The following is a 14619-nucleotide window of genomic DNA, read 5'->3' on the forward strand; positions in this document are numbered from 1 at the left end:
TTAATGATTTTTTATACATTTATTAAAAGTATAAAACTAATACTTTTTTTCTTTTTGCAGTGTTGGGTATTGAACAAAGGGCCTCATGCATGACAGGCAATACCACTGAGCCACATTCCCAGCCTTAAAATTAAAACATTGTTACTTTATAAAAAATAAAAACTGAAAGCCCTTTTCATTTCATTCTCTCAATGAAATCTCATTCTTCTCCCAACATGGAGTGCAACCCTGTACTTACATACATTATTCAATGCAGTTACAAACACATTTTGTTTACATAAATGATATCACTATATATTTAGTCTATAAGTTGCACAATTCATTTACATGGACATCTTTTCATGTCCAAACATACAGACCTATCTATGTTCTTATGGGATATATAGAATTCCATATGTGGATATTTCATAATTTATTTAGTCACTGAGATTGCTTCTAAAACTTGCAATTATAGACTATGTCTTTTTTCATTGTTTTGCTCTGTGTAAATAAACAGACTCATATGTGAGTATGAGTAAAACTCATATGTGAGTATCCCATTGGTCTGACATGACATGTAGTTTAGCATTTACAATTAATATTACTTGTATTTGTTGATCTTGTGGTAGAGATTAGAGGCAGTTGTGGAAACATTTTAGACATTTACAGAAGTCTTTTTAAATTTTTCAGTTATTCTTTCTAGACATACAAGACCGTAGAATGTATTTTGACATATTATAAGTACATGGAGTATGACTTATTCTAATTAGGATCCCATTCTTGCAGTTACACATGATATGGATTTTCACTGGTGGTGTATTTTTTTTTAAAAGCAATGGCCCCCCTTTTTTTTTAACCTTTATTCTATTCATTTATTTTTGTGTGGTGCTGAGGATTGAACCCAGGGTCTCGCACATGCAAGGTGGGTGCTCTACTGCTGAGCCCAGGTGGTGTATTCATATCAGAAAGTTATGTCCAAACCCAGCCCAGGTGGTGTATTCATATCAGAAAGTTATGTCCATTTCATTCAGTTTTTTTCTATTCCTGTCCTCCTCTCTTCCTTTCATTACCCTTTGTCTACTCCACTTAACTTCTCTGTTCTTCCCTCTCTCCCATTTTGTTGTGTGTTAGGATCCGCATATCAGAGATAACATTTGACCTTTGGTTTTTTGGGATTGGCTTATTTTACTCAGCATGATTGTCTCCAGATCCATCTATTTACTGGTAAAAGTTATACTGTCATTTTTTTATTGTGAGTAATATTCTATTGTGGATATGTACCACATTTTCTTTATCCATTCATCTGTTGATAGACACCTAGGTTGGTTCCTTAGCTTAGCTATTGTGAATTGAGCTACTAGTGTACTGATTTTAAGTCCTTGGGCATATATCAAGTGGGATAACTGGGTCACATAGTGGTTTCATTCCAGATTTTCTCAAGAGTCTTCATATTGCCTTTCAGAGTGATTGTACCAATTTGCAGTCCCACTAGCAATGTATAAGTGTACCTTTTCCCCCACATCCTTACCAACATTTATGGTTACTTGTATTCTTGATAATTATCATTCTGACTGGAGTGAGATAGAATCTCAGTGTAGTTTTAATATGCATTTACCTAATTGCTAGTGAAGTTGACCATCTTTTCATATATTTGTTGACCATTTGTATTTCTTCTTCTGTGAAGTGTCTGTTCAATTCCTTTGCACATTTGTTGATTGGGCTATTTGTTGTTTTTTCTTTTCTTTCTTTCTTTCTTTCTTTTTCTTTTTTTTGTGTGTTAAGTTTTTTGAGTTCTTTATATATCCTGGAGATTAATGCTCTATCTGAGGTGCATATAGCAAAGATTTTCTCCCATTCTGTAGGCTCTCTCTTCATGTTCTTGATTGTTTCCTTTGCTGTAAAGAATCATTTTAGTTTGATACCATCCCACTTATTGATTCTTGATTTTACTTCTTGTGCTTTTGGGATCTTGTTGAGGAAGTCAGTTACTAAGCCAGTATGATAGAAAGTTGGGCCTACATTTTCTTCTAGTAGCTCAGAGTCTCTGGTCTAATGCCTAGGTCCTTGATCCACTTTGACTTGTGTTTTTGCAGGGTGAGAGATGGGATCAAATATTAGAGGCAGTTGTGAGAAGATTCTAGAAGCTTGCAGAAATCTTGATCAAATAAACAGAATGCAAGAGATTTTTTCTCTTTAGGATTACCACATTAATCTAATTCATCCCCTCCCTCTCTGTACTAGGGATTGAACTTAGGGCCACACAACTACTGAGCCATATCTCTAGCCCTTTTAATTTCTTATTTTGAAACAGGGTTTTGTCTTACTAAGTTGCTGAGGTTGACCTTGAATTTGTGATCCTCCTGCCTCAGCCTCCCAAGTAGGTAGGATTACAGGCATGTGTAACCATGTCTAGCTGTACAAAAAAATTGATACACATTTTACATTGTTTTATGGTAGGGAGATAGGCCCAATTTACTCTTTCATCAGCTATATATAATATCTGTGCCAACATAAGGTAGTATCATTTTTAAAAAGTTCAGAAGCCTTTATGATCTAATCATTTCCTAAAAACCTCACCTCTGATCATTGCTACATTGGGGATCAAACCTTCAACACATGAGTCTTTGGTGGGCACTTCATATGCAAACCATAACAGTAGGTCATTATTGTCATTATAGGCATGAAAAAATTTAGGTTTGACAAGATTAAGCAATCTTCCATGGGCACTCATCCTGTATGTGGCAGGTTGTCTTTAATTGTTAACTTCATTTGCTGAATTGTACATATGATTTATTTATTTATTTATTTATCTATTTATTTATTTATTTTTTTGGTATATACAAATCAAGCCTTTAAAATATTGACAATATGATTTTTTCGAGTTACTCAATATATCAAATGAAAGCAAGCAAGTCTTAAAAATTTGTGAGATTCTGTATCTGGAAAGGTAGGAAGGATGTCCAATTTCTTTTTTCTTTCTTTTTCAGTCTATATCACAGTTTTTGCTTTGTGGCTCAAGGATAGACACGACTTAGAATATGGCCTTAGATGTAGTTAAAAGGAATTGCATTGGCTACATGCTATAGGTTTGAATGAAATCAATAGACATTTTTGAGAAACAGATATTGTAAATCTCCTCTGGTAACATCCCTCAGTTGGTCTGCCATGGACCCTTTTTATCTTGACTTGATAACAGATACAGGAAACCCTGTGTGTTAATCAGCTTGGGTTGCTGTAACTGAAGACCATCGACTAGGCAACTTAAACAAAACCCAATTATTTCTCACAGTTCTGGAGGCTGGCAAGTCTGAGGTCAGGGTACCAGCAAGGTGGGTTCTGGTGAGGATCACCTCCTGGCTTGCAGAAGGCTGACTTCTTACTGTGTCCTGATGTAGAAGAAAAAGAGGGGAAGAGAAAGGGAGGGAGGAAAGGAACAAGAATGCAAGTACTGATGTCAGTCACTTTTTGTAAGGGCACTAATGCCCCCAGGAGGACTCCACCCTATGACCTCATCTCAAACAAAGGCCCTATCTCCAAAGGCATCACATTGAGGGTTAGGGGTTCATATAAATTTGGGGGAACCCAAACACTCAGTCTGTTACACCCCCGAATCCCAGAAGGATTCTTTTGAGATAACCCTTGCTCTTTCATGCTTTTATATTGGTCAGTTAAATCAGAACCTTGGTGATGTATATTTATTTACTCAGGAGGGTTCAGGTGGTTTTATATTTTTTTAAAAATTACCCCCTTCCCTCCCTTCACTCTTCTCTGCCTAATCCAAAGTTCCTCTCTTTTTCCATTTGTTTTTTTTAAACCACCCAACTTCTTTTCTCTGATTTAAAAATGCATTAGAAAAAAAATACTGGTATATGCTTAGCAAAACATAGGACAGTAATGAATATGTGTTTCTTTTAACCTCTAAGACTTCTGAGTCCACCTCTTGCCTTCTCGAAAGTTTTTTTGTTTGTCATTTACTTGTTTTTAAAATTTTATTTTTGCTGTGTACTCACAGAGATTTTTATTTTCTTCAGGCAAAATTTCCTAAAATGAGAAGCAGGGATTTTGTTAGATACTGCTTGCCTGTTACTTCTATGCAAAGCTGGTTTTTTTTTTTTTGTTTGTTTGTTTGTTTTAGTCTACTGTCGAGTGTCAAAACAGTCTTCCAGATAGCTGAATTATTAGAATGTTTGGGGGCAACCAGGGACCTAAAGAAGGGCCCCACAAAAGTTGAGTTAGCATCCAGGAGAGCAATGCCTCCGGCTACCTAGTGACAGATGAGGTAACTCCAAATACAGGATGTTTTCCAAACTTGTTGCTGGCAGACCCATAATGTCTGAGCGATCAGTGATGAAAATGGCCAGGCCTTGACATGACAGGCATGATGTCCAGAAATCCGACTGTGCTGTTCGATAGGAAAGGTTATGTTGGAATTACCATTTCCCTCTCAGAATTCAACTTGTTACATGATTTTAGCAGCAAACATTTCCTACCTCCATTGACTGCTTTAGTTTGTTTAACTGTGATAATACTTAAAAAGTTATGGGGATGCTTTATTGCTGCCTGCTGGCTGAGCACATTTTGATTTATTTTTTATGATGTTAAACATTTTAATCTTTTGCTATGACATCTGAACTTAAATTGTTCTTATTAAGACCTTTCCTACATTTATATTCTAAGGTATTTTCATATCTTCTCTTATATTTAATTTAGGGCATATAGACCTCTTGATTTTATTTTTCCCCAAATACATATCCATTTGTTTAACCACCATTTATGAATATTCTTTTCTCATATGCTAAATTCCCATAGTCTTATACTCTACTCATTTCCTTGATTTGTCTATAAATAATGTATTTATATAAAGAGTGTTGTATCATTTAAAAAATGTACAGTATATTTTGTTATGTGGGAGGACTAATTATTCTTTATTGTTCTTTTTTTAGAGAGAGAGAGAGAAAGAGTGAGATTTAATATTTATGTTGTAGTTTTCGGTGGACACAGTATCTTTATTTTTTATATTTATGTGATGCTGAGGATCGAACCCAGTGCCCTGCGCATGCCAGGCGAGCACGCTACCACTTGAGCCACATCCCCAGCCCCTATTGTTCTTCTTTAAAAAAAATTTTTTTTTGGTTACTCTTGTTCTTTTCCACTTTCCCCTGAACTTGAAAAAATAGTTGAGTTCTTTGAAAAAGAATCATGTTAGAATTTTGTTTGACATTTGTGTTAATCTGCTTTATTTTGCTGTGATTAAATACTTTAGGTAAACAATCTTATGTGAGGAAAGATTTATTTGAACTCATGGTTTCAGAGGTTTCAGTCCATGGTTGGCTGGCTCCATTGTTTCTGAGCCTGAGGTGGTGGATCATGGCAGAATGGCAGAGTGGAGCAGAGCTGCTTATCTCATGGTGGCTGAACAGAGAAAGGAAGGGAGACAGACAGATGCGCGCGCACACACACACGGGATAAGAAATGTTGAAAGAACCACTTCCTTGAACTAGGTCCTACTTTCTACAGTTTCCATTGCTTCCCAATAATGCTATCAAATCACGAATCTATCAGTGATGGGCTGATGAGATCAGAGCTCCATGATCCATTCAATTCTCCAAATCCCCATGTCTGAATGGGTGTTAAGGTTTGGATATGAGGTATTCTCCCAAACTCCCGTTAAGGCAGGAATATACACAGGTAAAATGATCAGAGCTGTAACCTAACTAGTCCATCCTAGTTTGAATGGTCTGACTGGGTGGTAACTAGGCAAGTGGGTCACTGGGAGTTGTCCTGGAAGAGTTGTTCTTCCTTCACCCTCCCTGCCTTCTCTCTCAGCTTCCTGATCCCATCATGAGCTGAGCAGCTTTCAGTTCCCTGACCCCCACCCCCATGATGTGCTGCCTCACCTTGGGTCCAGAGCAGTGGAGTCAGCCATTTATGGAATAGGCCCTCTGAAACCATGAGCCCCAAATAATCTTATTCTCCTCTAAGTTGTTTTTATTGGGTATTTTAGTCACAGTGATGAAAAAGCTAATTAAAACAACTGCAGAGACGGATGCAGTGATGCATGCTTGTAATCCCTGCTGTCCGGGAGGCTGAGGCAGGAGGGTTGTGAGTTCAAACCCAGCCTCAGCAAAAGTGAAGCACTGTGCAATTCAGTGAGACCCTGTCTCTAAATAAAATACAAATAGGGATGGGGATGTGGCTCAGTGGTCAAGTGCCCCTGAGTTCAATCCCTGATCACCTCTCCCCCAACACCCGCCCCCCTGAAACAAAACAAAACAACTGAGGACCAAATCTTCAATACATGAGCCTTTGGGAGACCTTCTATATCCAAATCATAATAGCATTTTATTACAGTTGTAGATTATTTTATTTGTATGACTAGTTAGATGTCTTTTGATCAAATTTTTACTTTTTACATTACATTACATTACATTACTCCTTACATTAGGGGTAGAGTTCTTTGTGGCCTTAACTTTATACTGTGGGATGGAGACAATGTAAGGATCTATTAGATTCCCTTAAAGGAGGACCTCCTTTATTTTCTTCCTTTCTGTATATCATTTGAGAAGATGAAAACAACCTTAAGTTTATCTGGTTTGGGAAAATGTCTCAAGGGCTGTTTACCTTTGTAGGTTTTACTTTCACTTAGTTGTTGGCTTCTGAATTTGGTGGACAATGTATTGATGTACTTTAAAAGGCTGCTTTGAACAAACATTTTATTCTGGCATTTTAGTGGGAGAATTGGTATTATCTGTCATTCTTCTCCTTTACTTATTTTACAAATTAATTTTATTATCTTTGCAAGCAATTTATAAAAGATTCAGTGATCAATTCAATCAAGTTTAATCTGTTCAAGTGAAATATTTGAAACATTTAACATTTACTATTTATATCCCATGTTTCTTATATCATACAAAGTGCAGTTGTGATGATGGCCACATTAAATTTGGAATCAGAAATGGATTTCATTATGTGCCTACTGTAAGCATAACATTAAGTTGGACAAGCAGTATGGAGATTAGAAGATAGAATGGTGAGATCTGGCCCTGCTACTTACCTACTTTGAATCCTTTAAGAAATCATACAACTTTCCTGAACATCAGTTCACTCCATAGTCAAATGAGGACAATAGTTCTTGACCTTCCCAATTTACTGGATAGTAGCTAGGTTTAAATGTATTAATAATGTGTAGGCCAGTGCTTGTTAAACAAGAATTGTTAATTTTGAAGTACAGTTTGTTTCTATTAATTTCATTGGACTTCTATAAGATAAGGTTGTCAGTGTATTTAGAAATTGCTGCCTTTGTTCCTTATAACCTCTTAAAGTCTGCCACAGTTCTTTAGCCTTCCTCATTTAATTTCTCTGCATCATAGTTTGGTAAAGCACCGAGCAGAAGCCAGTGAATTTGAAAACTGGTTTACAAATATTCATTGGTTCTTTTTTCTTATGGTACTTGGGATTAAACCCAGTCCTTTTTTTTGTTTGTGATGTTGGGGATTGAACCCAGGACCTTGTGCATGCAAGGCAAGCACTCTACCAACTGAGCTATATCCCCAGCCCTCTCTACCCAGTTCCTTTTTGCTTTTTATTTTGAGGTGGGTCTTGATAAGTTGCTGAGGCTGGCCTTGAACTTGGGATTGTCCTGCCTCAGTTTACTTAGTAGTTGGAATTACAGGCTTGCACTGCATGCCTGTAAGGCAATTTATAAGGAGCAATACCTAGTTAAATATGTCTTTCATATTCCTATCTGATGCAACAATATTCTAGTGTTTGAAAGCATCAAGTAGTCTTTGATAGAGAATAGTAAAAGTACATGCAGTACCCAATCAGTATTGGAGAGATTTTTAAAATCTCTGTTGCTGGCCGGGTATGGTGTTGGCACATGCCTGTAATCCCAGTGACTTGCGAGGCTGAGGCAGGAGGACGGAAAATTCAAATCCAGCCTTGGCAGTTTAGTGAGGCCATAAGCAACTTAGTGAGACCCTAGGCAACTTAGTGAGACCCTAAGCAACTTAGCAAGATCCTGTCCCAAAATAAAAAAATAAAAAAGGGCTGGGGATGTGTCTCAGTGGTTAAATGCCCTTGGGTTCAATTCCTAGTACAAAAAAAAAAAAAAAAAAAAAAAAAAAAGTTGCTACCTTTTAGGATTTCTTTGTCTACTTGTCAGCAGAGGGAGCCTTTGCCTCACTTTTTGTTTCCAGAAGTTTGACAGTAGTGTTTGTCAAGAGCCAACATATTTATATAAAAAGAATTGTAATGCATTCTGCTGTTATATATAAATAAAATAAAATAAAAAATAAGTGAGAACATGCCAAAAAAAAGGTTTGTTTCCATACTTAGGCTTGAATAAGATTTACAGCCAGTTTGTGCTTTGCTTCTGCAAACGAAAAAATATTGTCCTTATTTTCTAATATCTTTCTAATAATAGTTCCTAAGTGCTGGTGTGGAGTTCTTTAAAATTGGTTAGTGCTACAAATGGTTCTCAAATGCTGTTCCCCCAGGAAAGTTTCGAATGGTCTTAAGATAATAATTAAAAAAAGCTTAATTTAGTGAGTTTTTTTCTTTTTTTTTTTTTTTAAACAAAACTAACATTTCTTCAGTTGAAAGTCTGTATTTAGGCTGGGCATGGTGGCATGGGCAGGGGGCTGAGGCAGGAGGATCCTCCAGCCTAGGAGTAATGTAGAGAACCCATCAGCTGTACTTGTGCTGATATTTTACTGACTTAAAAAAAAAAAAACAACTTCCTATTTATTTGTATTATTTTGTTGGTGATGATAGCCTGTTTTTTTGGAAAAAAAAACCTGGTTGGGGAGTTCATAAATTGACAATGTTATGATGAATGTTTTATAGGACAGTGAAATTTAAAAGCCTGGGAATCAGTGCTTTAACAAGTACTTGAACAATCAATATGGGAAATTTTGAATTGAACCAATTTCTAGCTTCCTGGTCACCGTTGGCCTTGTTTGCTTCTGAAATCTTTTCTATCCTTGAATACCTAACTGAGACTGAAGGACTGAATTATCTTATATCCAAGATAAATGCTAAAGGAAGTTGGTTTGTTCTTTTTGTTAAGGGTGCTAAGTTTAGGATTAAGAGGGCATACAATTCTACCATCTTCCAGTACTGTTCTGGGTAGTTAACTTATGTTCTCTCTTTCAGTCTTCACAGCAACCAAATAGGGTCTGGAGTTTGTAATAAGGTACACAAACTGAATAAAGTTAAACCACCAAAGGTGACATATCTAGGAGTTAGAATTCAAGGCATTATTATCTTGCCTTTCTCATTCAAAATATTTACTGCTTATCTACACTTTTTCTACATTTGGTACCTTACCCATATTTGCTCAACATTTCTTTCTTTTTTGTAACATTTATGTTTTAGTTGTAATTAGAGACAATATCATTAATTAATTTATTTTTATGTGATACTGAGGATTGAACCCAGGGTCTCACTGTGCTAGGCGAGCACTCTAGCCAGAACTCTAGCCCCTCAATGTTTCTTTTTATGATATACCAATTCTGCTCTGGGAAGAGAAAATATTCAGAGGAGTAACCTAAATAATGCCTTTTATCTGGTACTTTGTTTTTGGCAGTAATCTCCTATGATTTTTTGGGAGCATACCAGGGATTGAATTCAGGGGCACTTAACCACTGAGCTACATCCCTAGCCCCATTGTGTATTTTATTTAGAGACAGGGTCTCACTGAGTTGCTTAGTGTCTCGCTTTTTAATTTTTTATTCTAATTTGTTATATATGACAGCAAAATGCATTAAAATTTTATTACACATATAGAGCACAATTTTTTATGTCTCTGGTTATATACAAAGTATTATTCACACTATTTGTGTCTTTATACATGTACTTAAGGTAAAGATATCCATCTCATTCCACCATCTTTTTTACCCCCTGGCTCCCTCCCTTCCCCTTCTACCCCTTTGCCCTATCTAGAGTTTACTATTTCTCTCATGTTCCACCTCCAAACCCCACTATGAATCAGCCTCCTTATATCAGAGAAAACATTTGGCATTTGTTTTTTTGGGATTTGCTAAGTTCACTTAGCATTATGTTCTCCAACTCCATCCATTTATCTGGAAATGCCATGATTCTCTTTCATTGCTGAGTAATATTTCATTGTGTATATATACTCGATTTTCTTTATCCATTCATCTACTGAAAGACATCTAGGTTGGTTCCACAGTTTATCTATTGTGAATTGTGCTGCTATAAACATTGATGTGGCTGTGTCCCTGTAGTATACTATTTTTAAGTCATTTGGTATAGACTGAGGAGTGGGATAGCTGGGTCAAATGGTGGTTCCATTCCCAGCTTTCCAAGGAATATCCTTACTGCTTTCCATATTGGCTGCACCAATTTGCATATCACCAGCAGTGTATGAGTGTGCCTTTTCCCCTACATCCTTGCCAACACTTATCGTTATTTGTAGTCTTAATAGCTTCCATTCTGACAGGAGTAAGAGTAGTTTTGATTTGCATTTCTCTAATTGCTTAGAGATATTGAACATTTTTTCACATATTTGTTGATTAATTGTACATTATCTTCTGAGAAGTGCCTGTTCAGTTCCTTGGCCCATTTATTGATTGGGTTATTTGGGTTTTTTTTTTTTTTTGGTGTGTGTGTGTGTGTGTGTGTGTGTGTGTGTGTGTGTGTGTTTAGCTTTTTGAGTTCTTTATATCCCTGGATATTAGTGCTCTGATTTGTGAGTGGTAAAAATTTGCTCCCAAGCTGTAGGCTTTCTCTCCACCTCACTGATTATTTATTTTGCTGAGAAGAAGCTTTTTAGTTTGAATCTATCCCATTTATGAATTCTTGATTTTAATTCTTGCATTATAGGAGTCTTATTAAGGAAGTTGGGGCCTAATCCAACATGATGGAGATTTGGGCCTACTTTTTCTTCTAATAGGCACAGTGTCTCTGGTTTAATTCTTAGGTCTTTGATCCACTTTGAGTTGAGTTTTGTGCATGATGAGAGTTAGGGGTTTAATTTCATTTTGTTGCATATGGATTTCCAGTTTTCCCAGCACTGTTTGTTGAAGAGGCTATCTTTTATCCAATGTATGTTTTTGGTGACTTTGTCTAATATAAGATAACTGTAATTATGTGGATGAGTCTCTGTGTCCTCTATTCTATACCATTGGTCTGCCAGTCTGTTTTGGTGCCAATACCATGCTGTTTTTGTTACTTTTGCTCTGTAGTATAGTTTCAGGTCTGGTATAGTGATGCCACCTGCTTCACTCTTCCTGATGAGGATTGTTTTAGTTATTCTGGGTCTCTTATTTTTCCAGATTAATTTCATGACTGCTTTTTCTATTTCTATGAGGAATGTCATTGGGATTTTGATTGGAATTGCATTGTCTCATATACTGCTTTTGGTAGTATGGTCATTTTGACAGAATTAATTCTGCCTATCCAAGAACAAGTGATATCTTTCCATCTTCTAAGGTCTTTTTTAATTTCTCTTTTTAGCATTCTGTAGTTTTCATTGTAGAGGTCTTTCACCTCTTTTGTTAGATTGATTCCAAAGTATTTTATTTTATTTTTTTGAGGGTGTTGTAAATGAGGTAATTTTCTTTGTTTCCCTTTCAGAGGATTTATCATTGATATACAGAAATGTGTTTGATATGAGTGTTGATTTTGTATCCTATTACTTTGCTGAATTCATTTACTAGTTCTAGAAGTTTTCTGGTGTAATTTTTTGGATCTTCTAGGTATAGAATTATATCATTGGCAAATAGTGCTAATTTGAGTTCTTCTTTTTCTATCTGTATCCCTTTAATTTCTTTCGTCTGTATAATTGCTCTGGCTAGTGTTTCAAGAACTATGTTAAGTGTAAGTGGTGAAAGAAGGCATCCGTGTCTTGTTCTAGTTTTTAGAGAGAATGCTTTCAATTTTTCTCTATTTACAGTGATGTTGACCTGGGGCTTAGCATGGATAGCTTTTATGATGTTCAGATATTTCCTGTTATATCTAGTTTTTCTAGTTCTTTGAAAATGTTTGGGTGCTGTATTTTGTCGACTGCTTTTTCTGCATCAGTTGAGATGATCATATGATTCTTATCTAAGTCTATTGATGTGATGTATTATGTTTATTGATTTCCACATGTTGAACCAACCTTGAATCCCTGGTATGAACCAACTTGATTGTGATGCACTATTTTTTTGATATGTTGCCAGAATTTTAACATCTATGTTCATTAGAGATATTTGTCTGAATTCAGTTTCCTTTCTTTGATGTGTCTTTGCCTGGTTTTGGAATAAGGATGTTATTGGCCTCATAGAATGAGTTTGGAAGTGCTTCCTCTTTTTTTATTTAATTTGTAGAGTATAGATATTAGTTCTTCTTTTTAGGCCTTGTAGAACTCAGCTGTATATTCATCTGGTCCTGGGCTTTTCTTGGTTGGTAGGTTCTGATGGTGTCTTCTCTTTCCTTGTTTGAAATTGACCTGTTTAAATTGTGTATATCATTCTGATTCAATTTGGGGAACTCATATGCCTCTAGAAATTTTTCAATGCCTTCAATATTCTCTATTTTATTAGAGTACAAATTTTCAAAATAATTTCTCATTATCTTCGATATTTCTTTAGTGTCTATTTTGATATTTCTTTTTTCATCATGTATATTAGTGATTTGAGTTTTCTCTTTCCTTTTCTTTGTTAGCATGGCCAAGGGTTTGTCAATTTTATTTATTTTTTAGAATAACCAGCTTTTTGTTTTGTCAATCTTTTCAATTTTTTTTTCAATTTCATTGATTTCAGCTCTGATTTTAATTATTTCCTGTCTTCTACTGCTTTTGATGTTGATTTGCTCTTATTTTTTTTTAGGGCTTTGAAATGTAGTGTTAGGTCATTTATTTGTTGACTCTTTTTTTAAGGAATGAACGTCATGCAATGTACTTTCCTCATTGATTTCTAATTTCATTCTGTTGTGATCTGATAGAATGCAGGGTAGTATCTCTACTTTTTTGTATTTGTTAAGAGTTGCTTTGTGGCATAATACATGGTCTATTTTAGAGAAGAATCCATGTGCTGCTGAAAAGAAAGTGTATTCACTTGTTGAAGGATGAAATATTATATATATGTCAGTTAAGTCTAAGTTATTGATTGTATTATTGAGTTCTGTAGTTTCTTTGTTCAGCTTTTGTTTGGGAGGTCTATCCAGTGGTGAAAGAGGTGTGTTAATGTCACCCAGAATTATTGTGTTGTGGTCTATCTGACTCTTGAACTTAAGAAGAGTTTGTTTTATGGGGCATATATATTTATAATTGTTATGTCTTGTTGGTATATCGTTTCAGTGAGCAGTATGAAATATCCTTCTTTGTCCCTTTTGATTAACTTTAGCTTAACATCTACTTTATTTGATACAAGGATGGAAAACCCTTGTTGCTTCTGCAGTCTATGTGAGTGGTATGAGTTTCCCCAACCTTTCACCTTCAATCTGTGTATTGTGTATGTCTTTTCCTATGAGGTCAGTCTCTTGGAGGCAGCATATTGTTGGATCTTTTTTTTTTTCGATACAATCAGCTAGCCTATGTCTTTTTTTATAAATATTTTTTCAGCTAAAAATGGGCACAGTATATTTATTTCGTTTATTTATTTTTATGTGGTGCTGAGGATTGAACCCAGTGTCTCATATATTCGAGGCAAGCACTCTGTCACTGAGCCACAACCCCAGCCCTAGCCAATGTCTTTTGATTGGTGAGTTTAGGCCATTAACATTCAGGGTTATTATTGGGACATGATTTGGATTCCCAGCCATTTTTGTTATTTAACTTCACATGGCTTTTCCTTTGGTTAGCTTTTTCTTTAGTGTAACACCTATCTCTGCTGATTTTCATTTTTTTTTCATTTCCTCTTCAGAGAATGTTTTGCCAAGGATGTTCTGTAGTGCAGGTTTTTTAGTTGTAAATTCTTTTAATCTTTGTTTATCATGGAAGGTTTTTATTTCATCATCAAATCTAAAGCTTAATTTTGCTGGATCCAAAATTCTTGTTAGCATCCATTTTTTTTTTTTTTAGAGGTTGCTATATGTTGTTACAGGATCTTCCAGCTTTCAGAGAATGGATTGAAAAATCTGCACATAACCTAATTGGTTTCCCCCTATATGTAATCTGATTTCTTTCTCTTGTGGCTTTTAATATTCTCTCCTTATTCTGTATGTTAGACATTTTCATTATAATGTGCCTTTTTTGTGGATGTGCTGTGATTTTGTACATTTGGAATCCTATAAGCATCCTGAATTTGGTTTCCCCATTCATTTTTCATGTTTGGAAAATTTTCTGATATTTTTTTCATTGAATAGATTGCACATTCCTTTGGTTTGGAACTCTATTCCTTCCTCTATCCCAATAACTCTTAAATTTGGTCTTTTTATGTTTTCCCATATTTCTTGAAAGTTCTGCTGATGATTTGTTACCATTTTCACTGTGTTGTCTACATTCTTTTCAAGATTTTATATTGTCTGAGGTCCTATCTCCCACGTGGTCTAATCTATTGGTGATGCTTTCATCTGAACTTTTAATTTGGTATATTGTTTCTTTCATTTCAAGGATTTTTTTGAACCTCTATCTCCCTATTGAAGTATCTTTTGCTTCCTGTGTTTATGTAGCTCTTTGTCAAAAGGATCTTT

The 14619-nt window shown here is 35.6% G+C and overlaps 1 protein-coding gene across 2 annotated transcripts in view; it reads left to right on the top strand.

Moving 5' to 3' along the window:
- Bbs9 (Bardet-Biedl syndrome 9) overlaps window positions 1-14619 on the top strand; it is a 477419-nt gene that overhangs the window by 97889 nt on the left and 364911 nt on the right. The gene's annotated exons all lie outside the window — the stretch shown is intronic.

The sequence above is a fragment of the Urocitellus parryii genome, chromosome 3 (assembly GCF_045843805.1).
Source record: "Urocitellus parryii isolate mUroPar1 chromosome 3, mUroPar1.hap1, whole genome shotgun sequence".
NCBI lineage: Eukaryota > Metazoa > Chordata > Mammalia > Rodentia > Sciuridae > Urocitellus > Urocitellus parryii.